We start from the raw sequence: 12,500 nt of genomic DNA, 5'->3' as shown, positions 1-12,500 counted from the left end.
ATGTATGTGCGTGTGTGATTGTATGTGCGTGTGTGATTGTATGTGTATGTATGTATGTGCGTGTGTGATTGTATGTGTATATATGTATGTATGTGCGTGTGTGATTGTATGTGTATGTATGTATGTGCGTGTGTGATTGTATGTATGTATGTGCGTGTGTGATTGTATGTGTATGTATGTATGTGCGTGTGTGATTGTATGTGTATGTATGTATGTGCGTGTGTGATTATATGTGTATGTATGTATGTGCGTGTGTGATTGTATGTGTATGTATGTATGTGCGTGTGTGATTGTATGTGTGTGCATGTGTGATTGTATGTGTATGTATGTATGTGCGTGTGTGATTGTATGTGTGTGCGTGTGTGATTGTTTGTATGTGCGTGTGTGATTGTATGTGTGTGCGTGTGTGATTGTATGTATGTGCGTGTGTGATTGTATGTGTGTGCGTGTGTGATTGTATGTGTATGTATGTATGTGCGTGTGTGATTGTATGTGTATGTATGTATGTGCGTGTGTGATTGTATGTGTATGTATGTATGTGCGTGTGTGATTATATGTGTATGTATGTATGTGCGTGTGTGATTGTATGTGTATGTATGTATGTGCGTGTGTGATTGTATGTATGTGCATGTGTGATTGTATGTGTATGTATGTATGTGCGTGTGTGATTGTATGTATGTATGTGCGTGTGTGATTGTATGTGTATGTATGTATGTGCGTGTGTGATTGTATGTATGTATGTGCGTGTGTGATTGTATGTGTATGTATGTGTGTGCGTGTGTGATTGTATGTGTATGTATGTGTGTGTGTGTGTGTGATTGTATGTGTATGTATGTATGTGCGTGTGTGATTGTATGTGTATGTATGTATGTGCGTGTGTGATTGTATGTGTATGTATGTGTGTGTGTGTGTGATTGTATGTGTATGTATGTATGTGCGTGTGTGATTGTATGTGTATGTATGTATGTGCGTGAGTGATTGTATGTATGTATGTGCGTGTGTGATTGTATGTGTATGTATGTATGTGCGTGTGTGATTGTATGTATGTATGTGCGTGTGTGATTGTATGTGTATGTATGTGTGTGCGTGTGTGATTGTATGTGTATGTATGTGTGTGTGTGTGTGTGATTGTATGTGTATGTATGTGTGTGTGTGTGTGATTGTATGTGTATGTATGTGCGTGTGTGATTGTATGTGTATGTATGTGTGTGCGTGTGTGATTGTATGTGTATGTATGTGTGTGTGTGTGTGATTGTATGTGTATGTATGTGTGTGTGTGTGTGATTGTATGTGTATGTATGTATGTGCGTGTGTGATTGTATGTGTATGTATGTATGTGCGTGTGTGATTGTATGTATGTATGTGCGTGTGTGATTGTATGTGTATGTATGTGTGTGCGTGTGTGATTGTATGTGTGTGCGTGTGTGATTGTATGTGTATGTATGTGTGTGTGTGTGTGATTGTATGTGTATGTATGTGTGTGCGTGTGTGATTGTATGTGTATGTATGTGTGTGTGTGTGTGATTGTATGTGTATGTATGTGTGTGCGTGTGTGATTGTATGTGTATGTATGTATGTGCGTCTGTGATTGTATGTGTATGTATGTATGTGCGTGTGTGATTGTATGTGTATGTATGTATGTGCGTGTGTGATTGTATGTATGTATGTGCGTGTGTGATTGTATGTGTATGTATGTGTGTGCGTGTGTGATTGTATGTGTGTGCGTGTGTGATTGTATGTGTATGTATGTGTGTGTGTGTGTGATTGTATGTGTATGTATGTATGTGCGTGTGTGATTGTATGTGTATGTATGTATGTGCGTGTGTGATTGTATGTGTATGTATGTATGTGCGTGTGTGATTGTATGTGTATGTATGTATGTGCATGTGTGATTGTATGTGTATGTATGTATGTGCGTGTGTGATTGTATGTGTGTGCGTGTGTGATTGTATGTGTATGTATGTATGTGCGTGTGTGATTGTATGTGTATGTATGTGTGAGATTGTATGTGCGTGTGTGATTGTATGTGTATGTATGTGTGAGATTGTATGTGCGTGTGTGATTGTGTGTATGTATGTATGTATGTGGGTGTGTGATTGTATGTGTGTGTATGTGTGAGATTGTATGTGTGTGTGTATGTGTGTGTGATTGTATGTAAGTATGTGTGTGTGTGTGTGTGTGTGATAGTATGTGTGTGCGATTGTATGTATGTGTGTGTGAGTGTGATTGTGTGATTGTATGTGTGTGCGATTGTATGTATGTATAAGTGTGTGTGTGATTGTATGTATGTGTATGTGTGTGTATGTGTGTGTGATTGTCTGTGTGTGTGTGTATGTGTGAGATTGTATGTGTGTGTGTGTGTGATTGTATGTGTGTGCGATTGTATGTATGTATGTGCGTGTGTGATTGTGTGTGTGTGTATGTGTGAGATTGTATGTATATGTGTGTGTGTGATTGTGTGTGTGTGTATGTGTGAGATTGTATGTATATGTGTGTGTGTGTGTGTGTGATTGTGTGTGTGATTGTATGTGTGTGTGTGAGTTTTGAAAACTCCCGAAAATGACACGTCTGTCAAATGTAATAACTGTCGATACCACATCAAAATCTGACAGCAGAGCTGAAATCAATGTCACGTGACCTTCAGTTTGTTAAGTGGCTCTTGACGCTTAGTTGCTTTGACTCTCTTTAACAGTTCATCTTGTGTTTCTATTGTGTCTGTGAGCTTTAGTCAAACAAGCACCGGGTGCAGATTTGTGCATCCCACTATGGTGATGTAATGGACTGTAATGTTTTTCTGATTGGACGAACCGATTTGCTGTGAGGGTGAAAATGGGCGCTAGTCACTACGGTGAAGGAATCGTGAGTATGAAATACTGTCAGCATGATGCAATAAAATGTCACAATAGTTGGAATCATAATTGGACTTTATATATAAATATATATTATATACACAGTGCTGGGAAGTGACTGATTACATGAGCTGGATTACAAATTACATGTATATTACATGTTAAAATACATGTAATCAGATTATAGTTACTTTTGTATGGATTACATGATTACATGTTAATCAGAATGCAGCAATTAATAGTTTATAATTTACTGATTCCCTTAATTCTTTGTTTAAAAAAAAACAGTTTTAAAAAAGTTTTCTTAACGCCCAATTCCCAATGTGCTCTAAGTCGTCGTGGTGGCGTAGTGACTCGCCTCAATCCGGGTGGTGGAGGATGAATCTCAGTTGCCTCCGCGTCTGAGACCGTCAATCCGCGCATCTTATCACATGACTTGGTAACAGCGTGTTACCATGGAGACGTAGCGCATGTGGAGGCTTCACGCTATTCTCCGCAGCATCCACGCACAACTCACCACACGCCCCACCGAGAGCGAGAACCACATTATAGCGACCACGAGGAGGTTACCCCATGTGACTCTACCCTCCCTAGCAACCGGGCCAATTTGGTTACCCCATGTGACTCTACCCTCCCTAGCAACCGGGCCAATTTGGTTACCCCATGTGACTCTACCCTCCCTAGCAACCAGGCCAATTTGGTTGCTAAGGAGACCTGACTGGAGTCACTCACCACACCCTGGATTCAAACTCACGACTCCAGGTGTGACAGTCAGCATCAATGCTCGCTGAGATACACAGACACTCCACACCTTTAATTCTTCTTTAAAAAACTTTCATTCTTCATCTGCCGACTTCAATCATCAAAATAGACTTTATACGATGAATTCATTTCATCCTAAATTTGTCAAATTCTTTGAAATTCCACATTATACGCTTAATTCAATTCTTTGATTTCGTCCACATGGTGTAAATCATAGGGCCCTACATGAGACATTAAATTTTGTTTTCAGATCAATAAAACACAATTTATGCTTAAAAAATAAGAAACTATTTACGCTGTAGACCCAGGGACAGATTATGACTTGCAAAGGCCCCAGGGTCAATTATCTCCAAGGGCCCCCCAAGTTGTTGACCGTGGTTGTTTTTGTTTTCATGGCCAAACGTTCGTTTTAATTGATGAGGGTTTTTCGAGCGAGGGGATCGCCAAACTGGGTCGTGCAACTGTAAAGCCCGGGGCCTCCCCGGGCAGTCAAGGGCCCCTATCAGGCAGTCTAGGGCCCCTCCAGGCAGTCAAGAGCACCTACCGGGCAGTCAAGGACCCCCCCGGGCAGTCAAGGTCCCCTATCGGGCAGTCAAGAGCCCCCCCGGGCAGTCAAGAGCACCTACCGGGCAGTCAAGGGTCCCAAGGGCCCCCCCCAGGGAGTCAAGGGCGGTTGAGGGTGGGGGGTCGTCGCTGTCCTTTTCTGCATATGGCTGCACCGTTATTTTGTGGTCTGTTCTGCATAACGTGGCGGCCCATTCGGCCCGTTTCTCCCAATGGCCAGCCCGCCCTTGATCAGCCCCAAAGTGCGTTGGCCCACCCGGAAAATGCCAGTTATACCAGATTACCAGTCCAGCCATGCCTGGTAATCAAGGACCCCTGGGCACTGGCCCCATTGGCCCGGTCGGTAATCCATCCCTGCGTAGACCCCAATGTTCAAAGTAATTAATTGTATTGAGTAGGGAACCCAATTAATGAATCTTGATGACTGAGTTCACGAAACTGACACCTGTTAAGTAACCTGAACGGTTTTATTGTTTTGAGTTTAATGAACTTCACTTGTTGTTTGGTAAACTCAAATTGGGCCGGGGATTTCGCGCTCACATCAGGCTTTGCATGGGACACGATAGAGACAGTAAACGTTAATATTAAGTGTTATTTTATGTGTTTTTGCAACGTGAGGTCACAGCAGGAGGCATGTTAGCGTTTAACGTTTTGTTATGTTGGCATTCAGAAGAGTTTCTGTTATGTTGGGTTTGGGGGTGAAGAGTGGAGCATGAGCTTAAGTGTGTATCTTACAGTCTCAGATTGATGTCGGATGTTTCTGAGTTGGCTGGAATGACACTTAAAGCTGTGAGAAGTTGACTGAGCATCATGAGGTCATTAGGAGCTTGTTCAGGCTTTGAGCGCCAGGGCTGATGTATTTTCATTGGCCGTCATTGTGTCGCTCTAATAGACGAGTCAGGTATGACAGATTTCCCTCTCAGACTCCCTGTTGAGTGGACGCGACGGCGCGGGTCAGAGTTCACTGCATCTGATGATCTTGCAGGAACGAGTCTGGAAGTGTCTGTATGATGATGGTGTCACCGCGCAGCTAATGATCTTGTGTCTGCTGAGCTAACAGCAATAGCCTAGTTTACATCCACTTTTCATGCTATTTTGTTATCGATTTATTTGAAATTTAGTTTTTTTGCGAAATTTGCCGTCATTCAAATGGACTTTTATGGATAATAATGGTGTGCTTGATGATGTCATGCCTAAAAAAACACTTTGTGGTATAAGTTCTGGTTTAGCGCAACAGAAATCTGCCCTGAAGCCGTTTCCATTCAGAAATGTGTTTATCGCTAATTCACCTCCCAGAGGTCACTAATGTTTTCCTCTGAAGTTTTGGGTCAAATGGAGATTATTGAGACAGTGAAATTAGTCACTTTACTGTCACTTTAATGAACAAATAAAAGCAATTAAAATGGAGCAGTTTCTGATGGGACTGTAATATCGGTCCTGATGCTGCGTCTATCGCTGGTTGCCATCGGTTACGACCCGAAATCGGATCGTCATGACCATGTTTAAGCTGCAACCTGCCGACTGAAACTTTCGGTCTCAGTATCAGGATCATCATGGATGTGTTTATGATGTGTGACAGATATTAAAGAAACATTGATGCGTGTAATATCCGTGTTACATACATGATACGATTATTTAATTTAATACAGGGAATTTTTTCAAAAGTAATCTAAACGATAGGCTACTTTTATAGGATTGGGTTATATGTTAGTGTTCCAAAAAAGCACAATGACGCTTTTCTCCAGTATTGTGTATTTATTTAAAATTTTAAACATCTTTGTGCACAGAAATTGTTTTTTTTTATTATCGGCTAATTAAGTGACTGCCGTCTATTATTTTGAACGGCGTGTAAAAGCAACTTTAATAAATAAACGGATGATTCGATTAATCTGAAACAGTGTTCATTCATTTGTTCTCCTTGTACTTGTTGATGACCGGTGCATGATACGAGATATTTGTGTTGCACTCCTGGAAGTGTCACGATTGCGGATCGGATCAATCCATAATCACATCCAACAAATTAACTTTCAATACTGTCGTCATCAGGGATGCACCGAAATTTTCGGCCGAAAAAGGCACTTTTGGTTTTTGGCCGAAAGAGAAAAAAGGCCGAAAATATGAGCCGAAAATATATACCTCCTCGCCCCGCCCCTCAGTGCTCAGATTTCACTCTGAAACGATCTAGCCCTTATCACAGCGCTGCCCAACAAAGGCCGATCATGTCAACGGGGGGGTACGGTGCCGAAGAACTTTTCCACGACAGGTTTGATACACCACCTAAAAACACGACATCCAATTCAATACACAGCAAGAGATTCTTCAGGAAAGCGCCCGATCCACAGCAGTGTCACAACTAGCGCAGCTACACCACAACTTGAGACGTATCTAGCTGAACTACCCATTGCCAGAAGCGACAATCCCCTTGACTACGGTCGCATAAACAAAGACCGCTTTCCTTTGCTATATGCAATAATTTCACTTAAAGTAGACATTCGTTTACATAAACAGAATAGATTTAATTAAAATGACTTGCATATTTAAACTTTTTGAAAGATGCTAGCTAAGTTCATTATTTGACTGTTGTTTTGCATATAATAGTTTTCTAAAACTTTACATTATTTGGATAATTGTTAATAAAATCTGTAAAATTAGATTGTTACAGAACTGAATGAAGAATAATATTTAATATTGTTTTAATATATTTTCTGTCCAATTTTGGTGTGTTACTTTCAATAAAAGGGTGATTATTTTATTGGTTTGTAGTTTTTCAATTCAGATTCATTAAATTCATGAAATTAATGAAAAAGTATAATATTAATACAGTTATACACAAAATATATATATATATATATTTTAAATAGGTAAAAAAAAAAAAAAAAGTCAATTTCGGTTTTCGGCCAAGTGCATCCTGGAGTTTCGGTTTGGGCCCAGAATTTTAATTTCGGTGCATCCCTAGTTGTCATGGTTACACAAGTTAATGATTGGGGCAAATTCTGTCATGTGACACTACATTTTTGCATTAATGTCAATTTTCATTTCAAAAAGTGTTTCTAAACCAGTTTTTTGCAGCAATTGATGTATCGACGTAGAGTTTATGCGTTTGAGTTCAACGAAAAAATATGAAGTCGACATTTGTGAAATATTTGTGTCAAATTAAATACGCCGTCTCCCCTGACGACGCTCCATACTGTTGTAGTTTCCCCACCAAACTATTTCCCATCCATTCTGGTCATTCGATTTAAGTGTGTGCCGTTTCATTTGACCCTGGACACCGCTAGTCATTAACGTCAGGAAATGCCACTCAAGGTAAAATAAATTCAAATCATTTGTGGAATGACATCTGCTGAATTTGAACACATCAAATGTCACTGTGCGCCTCCAAATGACACGTGTTTCAATCCTGTCATGTGTCCTCAAGTCCCGCCCTCTCTCTCTCTCTCTCTCTCCGCCCACAATTGAAAAACATGCACCTATTCTAATGCATTCTGGGTGACTGCGTCCTGGAGCAAGAATATGAACGTTTGGGGTGAAATTCAAAAGGCAATGGTATTTTCTGTGTGGGTAAGCAGAGTCGTGTAGCTCGCGGTCATCTGCGGAGGCATTTTACATGAACCCTCAGGCTTACCTGTGTAATTAACTTTCCCCATCCCGGTCCTCCGTGGATTGTTTCCTGTTTCTGTACTGATGCTGTATCCTCAGCGGACACCCGGCGACTGTAATGACTTCTGCGGTTCTCTGTTCTTTTCCTTTCATGTGGTAAATGAGTTCTCCTCCTGATTAGCACGACTGATTAAGTATTATGATTAGAAGATGCAGTTTTTTGTGTGTAATTCAGATTTTGGTCTTTACATTCTGGAGCTTGTGCTGGTCAAGCCAAGAAAATACATGTGTCTGAAACGAATGCTATGCAATTATATATCCAGAACATATAAATACCTGACAAAGTGTCAGACTTTTTTATAATTTGTATAATGTTTTATTTTATTTTTTATTAATTATGTTTATTGTGAGTTTATCAAATGTAAAAAAGTTTTTTATTGTGTCTATATATATATATATATATATATATATATATATATATATATATATATATATATATATATTCAAAACAAATTTACACACATACAATATTTATATATATATATATATATATATATATATATATATATATATCAATAAAAAAATATTTTCTATATATATTTAAAAATGTTTACACACACATACAACGATTATATATATTAAAAATAATATATATATATATATATATATATATATATATATATATATATATATATATATATATGTATATTTAAAATAAGATATTTAAATATATATAAAATATTTTTATTTATATTATTAAAAAATTATACATTATATACAGTGTGTATATATATACACACACACACACACACACACACACACACACACATACATTTCAAATAATATATATATATATATATATATATATATATATATATATATATATATATATACAGCATTTAAAATATAAAATGTAATTATTTTTATATTTTTATTATTAAAATACTAAAAAATATATATCTTTTGTATATATATATATATATATATAATTTTTTGTTTGTTGTTATCACATAAATCAGGTGTAAATGGCCTCTGTAATCCAGAACTGTATTTTTATTGTTGCTGTAATGTATCATGAGCCATCTTTACACTGCCAAGGTGGCACAGAAGTGGCATTTAGACTGACATTTAGATGCATTTACACAGACTGTTTGATGCTGCTCAGAGCAGGCATAAATACATTTACAGTTGCATACATAATATGAGATTAATGTTTTAAATATAACGTTTTGAACAAAAGTATCAATTATACTTTAACTATGAAACTAAATGATGAAAAATAAGATGTATTATGATAAAAACAAGGTTTAAATCTGCTCTGAAGGGGTTCAATCCGGACGAGGTGATTTATAGAATATAATCCGTCTGGTTCCAGAAGAAAAATCTATTTTTTCGTTGCACTCATACTGCATCTCGACTCGAGCTTTGTCTGCGCGGATGTGCTTGAATAAGCACAATCTCTCAAATCAGAGCCACGTTCCCCGCTGAGTTACACCCTCAGGATCGGCCCAGATGCCTCCTGTTGGTGCGGCGTGTCTCAGCAACTTTTGTCTGCTTCGTTGGAACCTGACGCGGGCCACATTCTGTCCTTCGTGGAAATTTTTGGAGGCTGGTCCAGTCAATAGTGCACTTCTTGTATGGGTCCAGACGGACGCTTGATTAGTAGAAGGTGTTGACTGCGCTCAGGAGGGAGCGAGTGATCTATTGGCAGGAACATGCAGAGGCACAAGGATTTTGGGTGAGAGTTTACCCCCCTAACGGTCTACAGATGGGCATCTACTCAGTACCAGACAGCACAAATGTGACCTCTGACTGCTACACTGTGTTAGTGCCATATTTATTGGCTTCAGGTGTATTACGAGAGCGGTGCAGCCTTATCAGACTAGAACATTAATGGACTTGGGTGAGTTTTAGTTTCTAGTTTCATTGTATCTTTGACATTGTCTTTGAAAGCATAACTTGGTAAAACTTTGTCCTCTGTGGTGCTGAGGAATTATGTGTTCTGCTTTATTCCCCACACAGCAATTTTCCATTAAAGGTTGTCTTTGGCGTCGTACACACTGGAAAGTTTCGGCAGTGACTTTCACATTTAAATGCGACGGATGAGAGAATCCACTAAACTATTGTACTGTGTGTACAGAATATAGAATATAGTGTTTCTTCCAGCCTGATCTCATACACAAAAAAAATTAATTTCACATTTCGCTGCAGATTTCCAGTGTAATGTCCAGCGGGGGGCGCTAAAAGCGAGTGAAATGGTGCCGTAAACAGACAAGGTTTTAAGTTGATGTGGCAGGGCGGAGGGCGGGGCCTGGTCGTGACGCTGCACACCCGATCCCTAATCAGGCTATTCAAGCCCTCAAGAGGGATAAAGGCGACCGGTGGCGGCAGTTCGGGAGAGAGAGAGTTACGGGTAGCTGCCCTGTATGTATATGAGTTAACCATTAAATAGGATTTATTTTGTTAAGCCGGTTAGGAGGAGGGATGCGCCATAGTAGAGTCCTCGCCAATACCGTCCACCCCAACAGAGCAGCCGCGGCAAATCCGCCAGGGAACGGAGCTACTGGCCGGCCACCTGAGAGCAGAGGAACGGCTGCCGACTGTGAGGGGACGAGGGGCTCCTAGCCAACCGCTGGAGGCAGAAGAGACCCCTACCGGTCCCTAAAACGCAGTGGGGTCAAGAGAGGAACGCTGATCGTGAGTGCGGAGGGGCTCCTGGCCGACCACCTGGAGCAGGAAAACCCCTTCCAGGGGCGAAGTCGTTCTGTCCACCAGGGGCTGGAGGACTGCCTCCGATCCACCAGGGAGGCGCGGCTGTCGTTCACTAGAGGGTGAAGGAGTGACCGAGGACCAAGCTACGGCATATCGGAGAACTGGCGTGTAAGTTGTTTTTCTTTCTCTCTCCCACTGTCGCTCCGTGGCTCCGAGGTCTTTTCCTCTAGTTTTTTTGTTGTTGTATTTTCCTCCCCTTGTCACCCTCCAGGTCCGAAGAGGTGGGGATGACCTGCCGGCAGGCGGGGCCGGAGAGACCCCCGCATGATGTATGTCAATGATGCGCTAGAGTAAAAGTGTTTTGATATCATAACAGCAGTGTGTGAGTGTTTATAAAGTCATAATGAGCCGTTTTATTCGTATAACGAATAAAAGGTGCACTGGCCCCTTTGGCCCGGTCGTCCCAGGTCAAGACTGTCTCACAGTTGTGGCATCATTTCCACCACACCAAACAATTTTGCCTCTAATGAAGTTTTTTAAAAAGCACTTATTATGGTTAACGTGTCTGATTTAGTTTTAAAGGTCTCATACAATAGATTTAAATGCATCCAAGATCAAAAAACACTTCAATTTGCTCATAATTTAAATTGCAGCGTTACCTTTTTCCTCAGTGTCAGAAACGTCTCGTTCAATGATCCATTCTAAAGCTTTCATTCTAAACTCCGCCTTTCAGAGAGCATACTCTGCTCTGATTGGTCCATTCTAAAGCATTCATTCTAAACTCCGCCTTTCAGAGAGCATACTCTGCTCTGATTGGTCCGTTCTAAAGCATTCATTCTAAACTCCTCCTTTCAGAGAGCATACTCTGCTCTGATTGGTCCGTTCTAAAGCATTCCTCCTTTCTGAGAACATACTCTGCTCTGATTGGTCCGTTCTAAATCATTCATTCTAAACTCCTCCTTTCAGAGAGCATACTCTGCTCTGATTGGTCAGATGTCCCAGTCTGTTGTGATTGGTCTACCGCATAGTGTAGTGCTTGAGGGCGGGTCAAAACTGTTCGCGAGCAGCCAATGAAGACCAGAGGCGGGTTTTTTTGTTACCGAATTATGTAGGTTAGTACAAGAAGTAAATCTGGAATTACTAACGACTCATTTCAGGTCATTTACAATCAAGAAGTGGAGTGACACTGGATTCAGCTGCAGTGTGAATGCGGCAGCAGGTGTTGCATACATGTAAATGCACATGTTACTGGACACGTGTTTCCGTCTGTAAGCTGAGCTCCACGTCAGTTGTGAGTGTGTCCTGATTCAGGCCCACATTCACTCACGTCAGACGGAGTTCGCAGCGGTCAGAGCGGTTGAGAAGTCTCGTTTTGATGGAACTAATGAATCCGTTTGGTTTCCATCAATGCCTCTTAAGGCACCTGTGAGTGACACGTCTACAATGCGCCACGTCTCACTATTGTTTCTCAGACCCTTTTAATCTAATTGATCATTAAACTCCTGTCGTTATGCGGTTATTTATGGAGCGTGCAAGCGTTGCTTTACCTTTTCATCACGGCAAACGTTTCTGCATCAGCAAACTAATTAAATACAATGTATCAAATGAGACGGCTGATGCATGAATGTGTCATTCAATAAATCTCTTTTATGATGTTTCAACACGACGCATCATTTATGTTGTTTACGGGCTTCAAGAAGAGGTGGCAGAGGACGCGTGTGTGACTGAATACGGACGAGTGTTGAATGGGTCGGTGTTGTTCACAGAATAAAGCACTTGTTACATTCAAACATGAATGATTTATGAATTGAATATAGTGGTTATTCTATGGCATATGTTCTGTATAATCATGCTATATATAGTCATATATATTTGTGCAAGGCTTGTTTTTTGTATTCACTAGTCTTGGTAGACGCCATATATCACGTGATGCACTCAAACGCAGCTGTTTTGGATTTCTGCGTATCGTGGCACCGTTTTGTGGTTCGTTCTGCATAACGCGACGGCTCATAT

The 12,500-nt window shown here is 40.4% G+C and overlaps 1 long non-coding RNA gene across 1 annotated transcript in view; it reads right to left on the bottom strand.

Moving 5' to 3' along the window:
* Positions 1 to 3,316: 3,316 nt before the first annotated feature.
* Positions 3,317 to 12,500, bottom strand: part of LOC127635612 (uncharacterized) — a 185,274-nt gene continuing 176,090 nt past the window's right edge. The window contains exon 3 of the long non-coding RNA XR_007969506.1: positions 3,317 to 3,435. This is a non-coding gene — a long non-coding RNA (uncharacterized LOC127635612). The remainder of the gene's footprint in view (positions 3,436 to 12,500) is intronic.

This window comes from Xyrauchen texanus, chromosome 43, assembly GCF_025860055.1.
Source record: "Xyrauchen texanus isolate HMW12.3.18 chromosome 43, RBS_HiC_50CHRs, whole genome shotgun sequence".
Lineage (NCBI taxonomy): Eukaryota > Metazoa > Chordata > Actinopteri > Cypriniformes > Catostomidae > Xyrauchen > Xyrauchen texanus.
The sequence above is the reverse complement of the archived record's forward strand: the minus strand, read 5'-3'. Positions and strand labels throughout refer to the sequence as shown.